The sequence below is a fragment of the Scophthalmus maximus genome, chromosome 12 (genome assembly GCF_022379125.1).
Source record: "Scophthalmus maximus strain ysfricsl-2021 chromosome 12, ASM2237912v1, whole genome shotgun sequence".
Lineage (NCBI taxonomy): Eukaryota > Metazoa > Chordata > Actinopteri > Pleuronectiformes > Scophthalmidae > Scophthalmus > Scophthalmus maximus.
Window position 1 is genome coordinate 2,607,361 of NC_061526.1, and position 14,419 is coordinate 2,621,779.

General features: G+C 39.8%; 1 protein-coding gene across 2 annotated transcripts in view; it reads right to left on the reverse strand.

Annotated features, from left to right (window-relative positions):
• Positions 1-14,419, reverse strand: part of LOC118282529 (receptor-type tyrosine-protein phosphatase delta-like) — a 328,854-nt gene that overhangs the window by 164,023 nt on the left and 150,412 nt on the right. The window contains exons 8-9 of one of the 2 annotated variants that reach the window (XM_047336022.1): positions 7,505-7,538; positions 7,094-7,141 (exon numbers count right to left, since the gene is read on the reverse strand). The gene's annotated coding sequence lies outside the window, so the exon portion shown is untranslated. The remainder of the gene's footprint in view (positions 1-7,093; positions 7,142-7,504; positions 7,539-14,419) is intronic. The other variant, XM_047336023.1, reaches the window with a different exon arrangement.

The following is a 14,419-nucleotide window of genomic DNA, read 5'->3' on the forward strand; positions in this document are numbered from 1 at the left end:
GGGACTGTCGAACAATAGAAACATAGAATAAGATGCTTTTCTGTGCATAAGCAGTACAGTCACATGGAGACCTGTTTCTTTTAGCAAACACCACATCCAAAATCAAACAGTGGATACTGAGAAATAACATTTCAATAATAAAAACAAGTGTGCTGGCGTACACACACAAACACACACACACATCTTAACATCACAATTTCTGTGTACTCGGAGGCATTTTGATTTCTCTTTAATTTTTCAAGGTAGAGGCACAGACTTAGCAGGCATTTCCGTCTTGACTTGATAAATCTCACAATCTTCTTTTCCTTGCCACACTGAAGTAATTTATTTTCTATCTCTCCAAGCTATATTTTCCAGTTAATATTTCATTTTTTTTTTTCAGACAACCTGACAAAGGATGCCACAAGGGATGATAAGAATTCTGAAACCTTTGCACTCTCACTTTAGATACAGGATTTACCTTGAAAATGTTCAAAGGAAGAAAGACTTCTAAAATAACCAAGACACTAGAAACAACAACTATGTGTTATTTTTTTTGCATAAATACAAGCTATACATTAACTTTTTTCAAATAGTTAATTGACATGACATGTATTTATGCTTACTTTTTTAATGCGAGTTTTCATTTACATTTAAAGCACAGAAATACCTGGATTGGATATCTGGTAGAAAAAACAAAAAACAAAATCACACATGCTTCAAATGTGTTTGCCCCCTGGTAAAGATCATAAAGACTGTCTGACAAGAATCTCTATTTATAGTTTCCAAAACGGCAAATCCCGATTGTGTCACTCAGACCTATTTTCATACCCAGAGGCTAAAAATTCATCATTCATATGCTACAAATGTGCTCTGTTTTGTCTCAGGATTATGAGGGGCAAAATCAAAGCACGACAACTATGATCTCAGTGATTTACAAAGCGCGCCGGTATTCTTTTGAGCAGAGCCAAATTACATGTTCCTTGAGTGACGGGTAGCGGTATCCTTCTGGCTATTCAACTTGGCCTTAATTTGAATTTGATAAGATTTCTTTCTGAGACATTGTTAGGCTAATGTAAATTTGGAGGGAGGACGGGGGCCTACCACTGGCTTAACTTTGATGAGGTGCTAATATCTAATATCAAAAGCAGATAAAACCCTTATTAGCCCCAGTGGTCTTGCTAGAGTGGGAACTTATTATACAGAGGAGATGAGACGAAAGCAGATGAAGTAATAACATTGCCGGGGGCTTTGTTACATGTCCTTAAGCTTTCTGACAGGGTCAACTTAATTTTGTGACTTAAATGCTGAGGGTTTGCAAATGCAGACAAGCGGACATTGTTTGAGAGATCTAATTCAGACTCTCATATTTCATGGACTGCAACATCTGGGGGATTACAGTGTCTCAAGCCAGGGGCAGTTTGATAATCGGCTGTCATTTTAGGAGTCGTATGCCCCTCCCAGCTTTGGCTAGTTGTCTTTGGTTCAATCAAATGTGTGTGAGATTAGTTGGCTGCACTCCTTTCAAGAACTGTTTTCATGTGAGTTGGGTTTTTATGTTTGCCTTGAGGCTTGAATGGTAAAACATGCTGGACGACTGATAATTTTGAACTCTTAAATTTGTTTTTGAGGAACATAAAAATGGGGTGACCATTTAATGGTCGCAAGGAATAATATGCATTGTGAACTCAAACCAGCTGTGAAATGTAACTGACATAAACGCAGATAAACAGGATCGTTGGGGCTCAATTTCAGATGGTCACGAAAGTCTGTAATATACTTAATGGAGACCTCTAGTGTGTCATATAGTTTTCTTGTGTATGTGAAAGGTCTGCAAAGTTAAAAGGCCCGCAGTCCATGGTAAAAGGAGTTCCTCCCCCTGATGCTCCTGAAACGCCTCGTCAGCAGTCCGGCCGATACTTCTGTGACATTGTGATGTCACAATGTTACAGAAGTGCACAACGCCTCTAAGTCCATGCTTCATTGGGAAGGGGGTCTTAAAGAGACATGAGCTTAAACCAAGCGTTTCAGACAGAGGCTGGAAAGAGGAGCTGTAGCAATGGACAGTATGAGGAAACTGATGCTTTATTTATTAGAGCATGTAAACCTTCATTATGAATCTGAATATGAGCATAACATGTCTCCTTTAATACAAGAAGCACTAAGTACATTTTTTTGCCAACTATATATATTTTTGGGGCTTTATAGAATCATACAATAGTGTAGATGATGTTGTTTAAACCTCTTTAGATATAAATGAAGGTTTACATACACGGCAGATTTGTAAGGCATCCCATACTACCATTCGCAGACCTCCCCAGAAAGCACAAAGTAAGCACACTGTTTGTATGCCAACAATCAATGCTTTGGACCAAGAGGAATGAGCTTCTGACTCGCTGACTGAGGGACGGCGTCAATACAGAAACGTTCATCCTAAACAAGTCCGAAAACACCTTGGGTTCCAGCACTATGTCCCATTGATTTCTATTCAGCTCAACACGGATTCTACACCATTTAGACATTTAATTCCCTTTCAGGCAAAGTCATTACACATCCGAGCATTTAATTAAGCAATCACAGCAGTGCAATCTGAATGATTCAGAGTCTAAATGAGGGCCAAGTTGGCAAGTGTCTAAATGTGGGCCAAGTTGGCATTATGGTGCCTAAACAGTTCAAGATGAAGCTGCTTGTCACATGTAGGATTCAGGGAAATATCTAATCATTGGAATGGCATGCCCTTCCTCATCATATAAAGTGTACAGCTTCTGAACAACATGTTAAAATCTCAGAAAATAACAACAGCAACAAAACACAGTTTCTGAAGTCACACTCAAACGTCCACAAAGTTACACTCTTAATTGAGTGTGTTAAAGGGTTTTTTGAGGTGGAAAGAGCCAGGTACTCAGGGCTGACCTATTTCATCTGCAAGAGATTTTAGGGGCAGGGGCACAGATGTGTCTGAGGATGTGCTGGGGAAGTGTTGTCGCCTCTCCACGGCTCTGTGAACAGGGTGGCAGTTTATTATGTCTGAATGTGGCCTCTGTGTGCTTGTTTTGCCTTTTCCCCAAATGAGCTCAGCTGCGGTGACATTGAATTCCATGAAATGTTTATTGTTGGTCAGTCGGCGCTGCTTGTTGTGCATTTCATAATGAACTTTGAATATCTGTAAAAAAATACAGTACTTTCATGTTTAAAGTTTTTGCAAATTTGAATCATCAAGTCTTTTCTCAATGTACTTGACGGCCACGCTGTGTAAGCACTGTTTATCGAAAAACAATTACCCAGAGAAATTGGAAAACAACATTTTTTGCACTTTGTGATTCATCCATTAGACGATGCCATTAGAAAACTGCAGAACTCCTGCACCCGATTAAAAACACACAATTAAATCCATGTCCTGTTAAAGCGTTGTCTACACGTTTTGTCTCAGTTCATGGTCTCATATTTAAAAAATACAATGTTCACAAATGTAAGTCTTTGGTAAACGGAGAATTATTTCATGGCAGGTTTGCTACTAATGATGCAAAAAATTGTATTCAGAACAAACGCTCTGTGCAGTTCATGCTTTTCACCTCCTCCGCTGTTCTATGCGATTCTGCATCACCCTCGCGTCTTTTCGCAGCAGTGCGGCAGGTGTGCAGGTGGCAGGAGCACCTGCAACTGCACCTGTGTAGTTGGTGTCACAGTATGTTGGTCTCTCTAAACCATTTGTACGAAGTCATGCTGGTGTGCTTACTACAACTGCTACAAACAAATTGCTTTGTTTTGGGGGATTTTCTCCTCTTCTGCGTTTGGACGTGAATCGTAATGCCTGTGGGTGATTTTAAAGGAACAGTGTGACATTTTGGGAAATGCACTTACTTGCTTTTCTTGCTGAGAGCTAGATGAGAAGATTAAAACTGGCTATTTCACTCTCTCCTGGCCATTGAAACATTGTCAATATGCACAGATGCGTCTCCTTGGTTCTGCCCTCGGCAAATTTGCATCTAATCACATTTTCACGATGACTTTGTCTGTGATCATGCCACCTCTACAATTTGCTTTGCATTCTGTGTGAACACACTGTTACACTTAAGGTGTTGTATAAATTAAACAAATTAGATTATAATGTGTTAATTAGTGAGAATAAAGGCACTCGTATGCAAATTTAATTTCTTACGCTTCATATTTCCTGAACAGACACGGGAGTAGTTTTAGTCTTTAGTCGTTCATGGCAAGAAACTGAATAAGGACATTTCCTAAAAAGTTAAACTATTAGTTAACTAACTAATTAACTAAAAGTTACTACTATTATTGCTTTAACAAAAAAGGAGGTTTTACATGTATTTGGGCTGTTTAGTTTTACTAAAACTATTCTGTGGTTCAGATGTATACACTAATGTAAAGACCAAAAGCTTGTTAATATAGAACTTGCTGTTATTTTTTATTCCAAATAGAAGTTTTGCTTGATAACAACGCCTGGTGCGTATGCATTTTTAAAATACGTTATTTTCCCAGACGTGAACTTTGACATTCCAAACTCAGACTACAGATGTTAATCAAAGTCAAAACTTAATCCCAGCCTGATAAGATGCTCTATTTAACAGGCTCGTTTTAGCGGGGGGCTCGATCAGGTGAAATGAAGAGGAACTGATTGCTTGTGGTGATTGTGCTGATTACATTTTAAATTTAAAACTTTTCCTCCTTGTACATGGCTCTGAACAGTTTTACAGACAATGGCATGGCAGGCTCAGTAAATGCCAAGCTCCCTGCAATCACTGTTGGGGAAATACAACACGTTCGGCTTCACTTTAACTTATAAAACTGTGACTGTGTGGGCATCGAAAACCAAACCAAAATCACCTAACAATAATTATTTTTGTTGTTAGCAAGTACGGTCTACACATTATTTAAAGCATTTAAAAATAACACTGAATTACCCCTACCAGATCCCAAAGGACAGTGCCCTGCATTATTTTGACGGGTGAAAAAAACGAATTTTATATTATCCTGTGTATGTATTGCCACAGCAGCATTAATCATCAACATGTTTTCAAAGTTAAATAAAACAATCATGTTCTGTAGGAGGGAGAGTTCAGCCTTCCTGACCTTCTCTTATTCTGACTGTGGGCAGAATTTGCACTGACTGAGATCCGTGTTGCAATTTCCCCCCTAGTCAAAACATTATGGATGCTTGTGCTACACCTGTCATATAAATGACATTTGAAAATATACGATGAAAGACATTTGCATGAAATACGGCACTGGATAAATTATTTGCATAATGGGAGGGGGTATTTGCAATTGTGTCCATTCCCCTCTCAGTGATGACGGATCATGTCATGCACACTCGGTACATGGATAAATCTTTACATAAACTACAATCCACAATTTAAAAATCGAAATAATTTTAGAAATCAAAGAAATATTGGCATTTGTTTGGAGTAGCGTTTACATGTGCACAGTACTTCAATGCAGGTCTAGTAAGCGTTCAGTCCAATCACTGTTTGTAAGCTTGAATAACCTTGTGCTGTTAAAAAAATATCACGAGAGGACTGAGACTAATCTGTGATCTCAAATGTGAAACCTCTTTCGGTGACAAAAAAAAAAAAAGTGAGACTCACAAATCATCTCACAAAATCACAGCAAGTTTTCAGAAACTTGAATCCCAGTGGGTTTAATATCATGGCAGCGATATCAATTTCAATGCGGAAAATCGCTCTTGATCTTTTTCACATAATTTTGTATCTGTTCCAAATGCGTTCTCCAAAGATCCGTGTGTTGGTGTCACACCACCGATTACAGAATTGACAGCACACTTTCTTGCCATCTCTCTCACTAGTGCTACCGTTGTAAAAAATGTGAGCAGGAATATTTTAATGTCATAGCCTACATGCACGTGTACTGTTGCTCAGTCTCGTGCAGTATCATCTGTACGATGAAATCCCAACACCAGCCGTTTAGAAATAATTTAGCCTTTTTATAAAACACAAAATCAGCATTGCATTAAAAAACAAAACATCCCTTATTGTGCAGTCATCTTATGTGCATGCACTAGCTTGAGCCCATACTCTCGCTCACTGGCTCTATCAAGGTATTGCTACTTCTTTTCCTCTCTAACAGCTGTTCCTCTCTGCATAACTGTGGAGCAGAGGGAGAGAAGAAGTTTCAGATCAGTGTTGGAGCAGAGACATTTCACTGTGAGCTCAATCACATCCATTCTTCCAATGTTTTTTGTCAAGTCAAGAGAGAATTCTCGTTGATGTGACTTCATTTGCTGCCAAGTTGAGACAAAAGCAGCTTGTATGCGTCATGTTGTTGAACATGACCTTTTGAGGTGAGGACGTCCGTTCATAATGCCTTGCTTGATGCAAGGGGAGATGATTCAATACACCACTGCATCTCAATAGCACCGAGTGAACGTAATCAGCTGGGCATGTGAACTGGATCGGTTGGAGAGTCAGAGTCGGCAGTGGTGCAAACAAGACAGGCGAACACGTAGATGCAAGATTATTTGTTTTTCTGTGAATACCTCACTATACCCTGCATGAGTGAGCCTGGATGTAATGTCGCATGTGAGGGTGCATTGTTAAATATAAGTACACAAACACTGACATTTAGTTTTAGAGGGATCAGTTTCATAGGCAGCTGCACATTCAGAATTTGTCTGCTATGCTAATGCCATTTGTGCCTCAGTGAAGACGTGAAGGGCTGACCATTTGTGGCATTTACGACTTCTGTTCTACACTCACTGTAATACATTTTAAAGATGTGACAAGTCCGACAGCAAATATCCCTCAGTCTGTAATGAAAATTATGAATATTGTAAGAACTCAAATGGGGAACTGTAGCAGTGCAAGTTTTTTATTGCTGGGCTACATTGTTTATTGTCCTTTAATAGCCAATCACAGATTATATTGCATATTTGCTTGTGTGTGTTGATAAGAAAAAGTTAATTCTGATTTCTGATGTCATCAGGGCCATTTAGATAATCAGGGTATCCTCCGCCCATTTAATTCGCCTGTCCTCACCACCTCTACCTGCATTTGAAATTGATTTATAATATCCATCATAAAACCATATAGCTCTAAAGATAATCCACAGAGAGAAAAGTAAAATCCTTGGAGATTCCTACCTTGAGGTCGAAAGTGTGAAAGTCATGGAACATTCTCTCCCCTGAGACCTGTGACAGAGTAGGGGGGATGAGACGTCAGTCATGATTAGGCCACAGTGCAATTACAGAGCAGCTCCTTTGACAGTGATTGATCAATGAGGAACTCCCTTAATGAAGACAAGGACTCAGGGGCTCCCAGTAGCAAATTGGCAAAAGTAAGTATTTGGAATAGTGTCCCAGATTGTTAAGGCGTTAAGAGGATCAGCCTGTCTGCGGCAGCGCTCTGGTACGGTAGCAGCAGACATACAGTATGCAGGTACATGTCTGATTTCAAACAGTTGGAACAGAAGCTGAACTAAAGCAATGTCTAGACATTTGAACAATAGAACATGATTTTGTCCACCATGGCCACAACATGACATCACCCCATACCTTAAGTTCAGAATCTTGTCAATTATTCCTAAAACTAAAGAAAAAGTCTTGTTAGAACAATGAATTATTCAAACATTGATTCCAAGCACACGTCCTTTTTCAAAATGTATTAACAGATAATGTTTTGGTCGGTACTGTACAAAACTATACAAGAAAAGAATGACTTTAGATGACTGTCATGCATATCTAGTTATGTCTTATTGCAAAGTAAATGATCAGTAAATTGACAATTAAGGGTTTTAGTTTATTTTTGGGGTCGACTTTTCTGATGAGAACTGGCCTGTTGTGCTTTTATTACGCCCATGAGTTCCAAGCTGATCCTCTGTGGCGCTTTTCAACTCTGTTACGAAAAGCAGACTGGACTCGAGGGCCACTTGAGTTCAGACGTGACTTTCTAAGTTGGACTGTCGAGTACAGCCTCATTGCTAAAACACCAGAGAGCGAGGAAATCAGGCCCTAGAGGCAAACGCGTCATATGCCACTGTGTTGAAATTCAGTGTTTGATTTAGCCCTGTAAACTCTGAGAAAAATCTGGACAGCCTTAGAGTCTGACCTACCATAAGGAGGGACACATTTGCTTTATGCTCTATTCATGCCGTGTACGAGGGTGAGGAGGGTGCTTGCCAAAAACAACTGGCGCTTTTAGGAAGGCATCTGACATGTGCATTAACTTTTTTCTTCTCCAAACTTCACAGCACACACACACACACACACTTTCCTATGCTTGAGGGCACACACACACACACACACACATACATGCATTAGTAGATTTATAGAAACAGACATTCAAAGGTTGAATGAAAATTAAAAAGACGTGCGTTTTTGATGGTAAAGAAATATAAGAGAAGACAGAAGGTTGACTTTGTTAGAGACATGGCAGTGGGAAACTGTGTATAGATAAGCAAGTTGACCCTGTTTCACTGGAGTTGAAAATTAATAAAACAGCACACATATTGTACCCCGTGCTCCTTATTAATTAGTGCAGGTGAAGTTCACATAATCTTTAAGCCAATCTGTTTTTTGCAGGCTAGAATGTAAAAACGCTGACAGGTCATCAAATCAGTCCTTTACTTTGTAATAATCACTGTCTCAATAACCACTCGAATACAAAGATTCGCACATACACAGATTCTGCAAACAACCCTTTAAAACAAGAAAATTACTCTTTGTGCGTTTAGGTGATTCATTTAGAAGTCGATTGCTGACGGATGTTCCGAATACAGAGGAGGCAAAGATGCCTGTCATCTTTTTCCCGACGAGTTTTGTATTTGAGCAATTCTAAGCTCACAGTGCAGCTGTAAATTCAAACCACCCAGCGAAGACGAGTTCAAACTTAAAGGACTCCACCTGCTATCTCCGTACTGGCTTTAAACATCAAGATTACAGAGCTCAAAGTAATAAAATTGGGAAAATCAAACACTGCTAGAGTGCATTGTGTCTTGCAGTGCTATTTTCCCGTCTATGTCCAGCTGCAAAACATGTATGAGGCATTAACTTTTGCTGATGTAAAAAAAAAAACAATTGCTACTGATTGTTTTCACACTTAAAGAAAAAGGTCCTCTTTTAGTCACTGATCATTTACAGTCTCTCTTTCAACACCATAATAAGTAGATTTAAATTCATTTTGCTTTATAATGCTTTGTCTTTTTGCACAGCAGCTGTTTATTCCTTTTACTGGCATGCATTGCACTTCGGTTCCCATAGAAACCAAGTCCAGTCAACCAGTGGTAGTGAGGACAGAACATGTATGTCGTTAAAATGTTCAGATTATGTATATATATATATTTTGCTGTGTGAGCAGTCTCCATTTGGACAAAATTGCTTGTAATCAGTACTCAATAATCCGGCAGTGTACTGACAATAGATGGAAACTCAAGCATGCAGGAACATACAGCAAGTGCATATTTTCACCGTGTAATTATAAACACGTGATTTATCTGAGAATTGTTCTGCCCCACAGCGATAAGCATTTTGAATTACATTAATTGGAGCTCACAAACCATCATCTTGCAAAAGCTGGGCGACAATTGGAGACGTTACAGTTGTTGTGTACCCCGAGGTGGCATGCATCAGATGCAGGAGTTCTCCTCAAAAAAACAAGTGTACTCGGTGTACTAACAGAAACAGCTGAAGACTGTAATAGCTTGAGGTGGCATGAAATAATACAAACGCCGAACTCTGAGGATATTTCTGTGCACTAAGGTACTGAGCTTTTGAAAGACTACAATATCTGGTGTGGATAGTTTGCCTCTATAGAGTCAACTTTATATATAAATGACCATAAACACACATTTCATCCCTTTCTGATTTGCTATATAATAAAAGCTTGAATAGAATAAGCAGACCTTTTCAAAAAAGCTACCAGGGAGGTTTAATTTCAAGCAAAATTCTAAATGTGTATTCATGCAAGTTCAAGGTATGATGCTATCAGACAGCACTGAAGATGCAATTAAATTTTTAATACAGCAGAATAATCTCAAGTCCTTTGCTTTGACAGTAATACATTAGCTAAATCATATTGCATTGATCTCCTCCTTTAGGAACTAAACTTGCACTTAGTAATTTGCATTTGTGGTTGACAAGATGGAATTAAGACCACAGCGTATTCTCAGATTTGATTTCATTCATTACCGACCTAATAATGTTGCTTATTTAGCTTTTATGGCATCCAATGACCTTTGTTTCTTTCCTTTTTTACTGTACTTTCTTTCCTTTTTTAACTTTACCCTGCGTGTTTTTCTGTCTATCCCTCTCTCTATAACAGTGAAATGGGTCCTTGGGAGCTTCAACAGCTGAAAAGAGCAACTATTTGGCCGGGGGACCTGCTTGCCTCAGCACTTAGAAGCACACATTTAAATGTTCGGCTTTCACCCGGAAAGGGCCACAAGAGGGACATCTGAAAGGGGGTTGGGGAGAGACTTGATGCCGAGGTCCCTGGGAACCACATGGTCATTCATCACATTAATGAATCATGTCACTTTATTTACAAAAAGGGAGAGGTTTTTTTTTCTCCCATGGATGGTCCCCACTATCATGATGTGGCATTCTGTTAATGTTGGCTGAAGTTAATCGAAAAAGGCAATGTAATCTACAGTAGTCCAGGTAGCCAGCCAAGTCGGCCTGATTGAAGCTGAATATTGTCGCACTCCGTTGTGTTCTGACAACAAAAGTCTACATTTGGGGAATTCCTGGGATGGAGACATGGTGCAGTTTGGGCCTGGCATCAGTGCTAGTTATTAGCATTTGGGCAAGCTTTGGGCCAGAGGCAGCTCATTCATCATACCTGCAGCATTAGTCTGTGCAACCAGCTGTGCCAGAATTGGGTCATGGGTTGGGCCCAGCCATTTTGGCTAGCCTGAAAAAGTAAAAGTCTCTGGGTGTTTTCGTTTGTCTACAAACTACTGCTGTTAACATGAATAAGTGAATAAGTGAGTATGACTTGTAAAGTGCTTTGGGTGATTGATAAGACCAGACCAAGACCAGTCTATTTATAACTTTAGTGGTCTGAACTAACACCACTCTACCCTTTGAGGAACCACACACATAGTTGAGAAGTATTCAACTTAAGGCAAATGTAGTATTGTGAGAAGCCGTTGATGTGGACATTGTTTTTTACATTTTTAATTTCAACTGTTAATTTAGTTAGAAATAAGAAGATTTCGGGGATCAGGTGATATTTGGGATCAAATGTTTTCTATTTTCTGAATGAAATGACAAGCAAGTTTCTGCAAGATCTGAGCCAGTATTGCTAAGAGTATTTAGAATTTTTGTAAGTTTGGTAAACATCCATTTATGTTCCAATTGTCTGAATTTGCGTTTCAGTGATGTAGTGTGTTCATTGTGCGAGGAGAAGGTGTTGGATTTTAACTTTCTAATTTTCATCATATCGGGCAATATTATTGAGAATGACAGGACAGTGACTGTTAAAAGGAATTTAAAAGGTTGTCTTGATTATGAGTTGTCGGGATGGGAAAAGGCCAATTGAAGGCATCACTGAATTGGGCTGCAGAGTCAGTATTAAAAACATGCGAACATCATGTAGATCCACAATATAGAACAAACCGGCCATGGTATGCTGCTTAAGCTTTAAGTTAAATCCAACAGTGCTGCAACTTTTCTAATGATGCTGGTGTACTAATATCACTGTCTTTTTTCCATTCTTGGGTTGCCTCATGTAATCTCTAACAGAGTCAGGGAAGTGAGATTTACAGTAAATAGGAATATGAGGAATATTGGAACTATATGACATTTTCCCTTTCCTAGATTATCAAAATCTGCGTTTTACCATTTCAGGTGTGAATGGATTTAAATCACGATGGACGGATAAATGTCGGGACAGGATGAAATAGATGAATCCCAAGTTATTTACCGTTTTTAATTGGAAATGTCTGTCACAGGGTAGCAAGCCGAGTCCTCTTCCCAGCCATTATCTGTCTGCTTTGATCATTTGAAGGTATTTTATGGAGAGTGATGTGCTCAGTGACTACGGTAGCTATTGAATTTATTCCCGTTGAATTATAGGCCTTAAAATACTCATGCTGCAGATTGAAAAAGTTGGCTAAAAGGTCAGCGTGTTAATCATGTTACCACGTTTACAGAGAAGCCAAACTGTTTAATTTAGCTAAAACCTTAAGTCTGAAGCCACATGGAGTTTCGGCACCAGTTCAGCTCCAAACTTAATTTTGCAACTAGCTAACTAGCAGGGATTGTTATCCCTCAACAGGGGCCGGAGCTGCATTTTTAATAGACGCCAAATATGCCTGCGAACAAGCCCTTGGGCTTCACACATAATTGCTCCCCAGTGTCCTGTCACTAGTTTCTACCTGCCTACCTACCTTGAGCTCTCACTCCCGGGCTGTCATCCTTGCTGCACTGTCTGTCTGGGCCCTTGAGTGACACAGCAGCATCACGGGATGAGCTCTGTTGAAAGATCTCTGTGGCTCCAAAGGAGGACACCACTGGGACACCGCCAGCCTAGCTGATGATGTCACACTGTGACAGCGGTGACTACTTGAACTCAAAACTGTCGGATGTGGATTGCCCAGGGACGGAGGATTTATGTGAGGTTGTGTACCCATTGTGTTTTGTGCACGAGTTTGTGTGTAGGACGCTCCCTACAATGAGATCAAAATGCATATCCAGGGAAACTGCCAAACATAATATTCTTTACACGGACTGATTTGCTGTAAGCATAGACACATTCTTGGACTTCCCTTTGACTACATTGAGAATCCTCGCACAGAGAACTGAATGTGCGTTCTGTACCAACACACGAACAATGATCTCACGTCTTATTCATACAGAACGATAAATCTTGACAACACAAACCTCCATATATGCTACAAAAAACAATAATTGGTTACTCTAGTCTGCATCTGTCATAGTAAAAACGCTGAGAACCAACAAAACATTGATTTAAGCACTTGTAGTAATACAACAATCCAACTTGGAAGCAATTGCTGATGTGCTTTGACTATGAGCACTCAAAGCAACACTATAGTTTCAGTCTTTCAGTCCATGCAAACATGGATCTCTAATGATTGCACATTGGCGGCCCCTCCTTGTTTTCTAGCAACGGCATATGAAGACTCATTTGCACCATCTGCACCATCTGCCAGAGGAGGTGACAGGGGCAACTCAAGTACTCAAGAGGGACTATTGAAAAAGAAAAAAGTATGGTTGCCACAATCTCCCTTGCCCTCCATGGAATATTTCTCTTGGTTAAACTAGTCTTTTGGTGGCTTTTAAATGGCAGTTGTGATGAAGGACTGAGACACTGTATGCTCCTTTACACTGTCACAGCAGGAATTAGCACTTTGTAGCTAATGTTGTGGGCTGTTAAGAGTTGACATAGGGTTGTGGGAAAGGTCTGATTCACAAAGAGTGACTGCATCAGGGCTGTATAGCCACATGGTTTTTAGCCATGCTAGAGGTGTGGATCAAATATCTCAACAACTTCTTTCAAATGGCTTTGGTTCTTCCCTGGCTTTTGTTCCCTGCCACCGCCATGAGGTCCACACTTGTGGTCCTCAAACGATGAATCCTAACGACCTTAAAGATTCCCAGGACTTTTTCTGTAGCTCCAACATGATGCTGACATTTAAGTGTTTGTAATTTTCATGAAATTTTGTGTCGCCCTCAGGATGAATTGTAATTACCTTGGTAATCTTCTGACTCTTCATCTTGCACCACCATCAAATAATTTTAAGTATTTACAGTAGGTTTAAGAAGAAATTCCTGCAAAAAGAATAAAAACCCCACCACCATCGTCACTGTGAACATTGTTGCATGATGACACGACTATGTACTGAAGCTCATAGCACAGCTGTACCTAAATACAGCCCTGCAGAGCCGTTAACGCACATCATAGTAGATTTTTTCGAAATGAGATTTCGTGAGATTATTTCAGTGCAGAATTGTATACATCTGTCATACTTTTAGTTCATTTCAACTCTGATTGTCAGCGTCAAAGAAGAGAAGAGCATGTTCCCGTAACTCGAAGATGTTTAATGAGACAGTCGTGGACAAACATTAGTCAACCCCCTTTGTAAACGACCAAAGTGAGGGATTCCGCTTTGATGGTAATTTGAGGACAGACATTCTGAGACAAGGATATTTCATGAGGGTTGATTCTGTCGCTTCGTATTTCGCTTAGAACTTCTCACTTCCAGAAACTTCCTAACAAAGTTAATGATCGTTGGTGCAATGTGACATGATTCTGACGGTTTGATTGTTTCTGTGTTTTCACATGCAGAGGAGCGGAGAGAAAAAGAGAGCGCCATGCGTTGCTCAAGGTCCTTTTTAGATACTCCCCATCCCACATCTCCCTGCACAATTAATTTTATCTTTGGGGTATTATCAAGAGGGAGCCTGGCAAAGCAGCATGACAGAAAAACGGTCCAGAACCCTGAGGCC